Below are 2,500 nucleotides of genomic sequence, written 5' to 3'. Positions count from 1 at the left end.
GCTTCGCACCGGGCCCGCGAGGACCCACTTTGGCCGCACGGCGCCGCGCGCTGGGTGCGCCGGCGCGCAGCTGCGCCGCCTGCCGCGCCAGTCGGCCGGCGCGCCTGCCACTGGGCGCCCCCACCAGGCGGCTGTAGCGCGTGCGCCCACGCAGCGCGCGGCCAGCACGCCGGGCGCTGCCCCCGCAACGGCCGGGGACGGTCCCACCCAGCCACCGCCGCGTATCGCTTCATACCCACATGCCCACTCACGTTCGTGGGTATGACGGGTGTCGCTGAAGCAACCGGTTAATAGCTGTACCGATCGTCGCTATCAACGATTCACCTGCAGCGTGAACAACCGCTCAACAACGGATTTCCAGTTCATTTGCGTAACGTGGGCAGCAAACGTAGACGTCCATCTACATTTGCTAATTCAACGAGTCTTGCATGCCTGGCTGTTAAGTGTCACGACACGCTACATCAGCACACATACACGCTGCGACGTGTGCAGGAGAGAACACGTGAAAGATGGCCCGCGTACGTATGCGAATGCCATTGCACAGCTGCGAAGCTGATTAAACACGCAAACACCTGACCGACGAGCTAGAGGAGACAGGGAGGGGGGGGGGGGGCGATATACATCCTATAGCAGTACACATTACAGTGGATAGCGGGACCATGTGGAAAGAACGCAACACTCGCAACATGTTGTGAGGGTACGCACCGTAACATGAAACAATACGCAGGACACCAGAGAGTGCGTGCGCTGATCTATGTTGAGAGGGTTGCGATTCGGCAACGCTACATGAATTTCTCGATTCATATAACAATTAAGAGGGCAGGTTCAGGCCCAACATAGGTTAGGTTAAGGCCCAACATAGGTTAGGTTAAGGCCCAACATAGGTTAGGTTAAGGCCCAACATAGGTTAGGTTAAGGCCCAACATAGGTTAGGTTAAGGCCCAACATAGGTTAGGTTAAGGCCCAACATAGGTTAGGTTAAGGCCCAACATAGGTTAGGTTAAGGCCCAACATAGGTTAGGTTAAGGCCCAACATAGGTTAGGTTAAGGCCCAACATAGGTTAGGTTAAGGCCCAACATAGGTTAGGTTAAGGCGCAACATAGGTTAGGTTAAGGCGCAACATAGGTTAGGTTAAGGCGCAACATAGGTTAGGTTAAGGCGCAACATAGGTTAGGTTAAGGCGCAACATAGGTTAGGTTAAGGCGCAACATAGGTTAGGTTAAGGCGCAACATAGGTTAGGTTAAGGCGCAACATAGGTTAGGTTAAGGCGCAACATAGGTTAGGTTAAGGCGCAACATAGGTTAGGTTAAGGCGCAACATAGGTTAGGTTAAGGCGCAACATAGGTTAGGTTAAGGCGCAACATAGGTTAGGTTAAGGCGCAACATAGGTTAGGTTAAGGCGCAACATAGGTTAGGTTAAGGCGCAACATAGGTTAGGTTAAGGCGCAACATAGGTTAGGTTAAGGCGCAACATAGGTTAGGTTAAGGGATGGTGTATGAGGGGGGAGGGGACGAGGTTCGTTCATAGTGATGATGGTAAGTGGACGCTTGAGGCACCCTGAGATGTGTCACGTCAAGATGCACCTTTGGCTCAGGGGGGGTGGCGCGCCGGTTCTGTGGGTGTGGCAAGTGAGTGGCAGACCTGTGTCTTTCATTCCTGCCATTGTTTCTATGCTGTGACACAAGCCAGTGTGGTGGTGTTGGTTGCACCCCTGTGTAGGACATGTGTCAGTGTTGGTGGCTTATCTGAGTAATGATGGTTGTTGGAAGAGTGAGATATTCTGTTTTTGGGGTGGACGTCCTGGTTTTGTTATCATAGTGTGAATGGTGTAATGTGGCGGAGAGGATGCACTGGACGTTGTTCCATGCCGGTGCGTAGATAATGTGTGTGTCGGTTACAGCCAGAGAGTAGTGTGTGATAGAGTATCTGGGTGACGTGTAGTTCACATTGTGTGCATCGACTGTCAGCATGTATAGGGACAGTTGGATGTCGTATGTCATCTATATTCCGATGGCTCTGCATCTATTAGTAATCAGCGCCATGTATCAGTTTAATCTGGTTGCAGGCACGTGGTGTTCTATCTCTGTACAGTAGTAGAGGTGCAACTGCACTACGTAGCTACCGCTTGCGGCAGCTTTCCCCGGTGTATGGTATATGATTATCAGCAATGAGTCGATTAGTGACAACTGGTCGTGTGACAACGTCACATGTCTGCAGGTGGGATACGCTACGCCCTGCCTGTGGGCGCTCGGACCGTCATTACCCGTCTGCGTAATATATTGCAGAGTGCTTTTAGCCATTGCCAGAGTCTTTGCGACTGCGAGTGCAACGCCCATTGGGACGGACATGGTTGGGGCGCTTCCTAGCTGATCGCTCAGCATCGGAATCTGTACTGTGAGCACGCAATCGCGCACAGACTTAGAGCATGTGTAGGGACAGCGGGAATTTCGCATCTTGGATAAAACTCTTCATGAAACGGACGATATAGGTGTGGATT

Source organism: Schistocerca nitens, chromosome 7 (genome assembly GCF_023898315.1).
Source record: "Schistocerca nitens isolate TAMUIC-IGC-003100 chromosome 7, iqSchNite1.1, whole genome shotgun sequence".
In the NCBI taxonomy this organism is placed as follows: domain Eukaryota; kingdom Metazoa; phylum Arthropoda; class Insecta; order Orthoptera; family Acrididae; genus Schistocerca; species Schistocerca nitens.
This window is presented reverse-complemented; position numbering follows the sequence as displayed.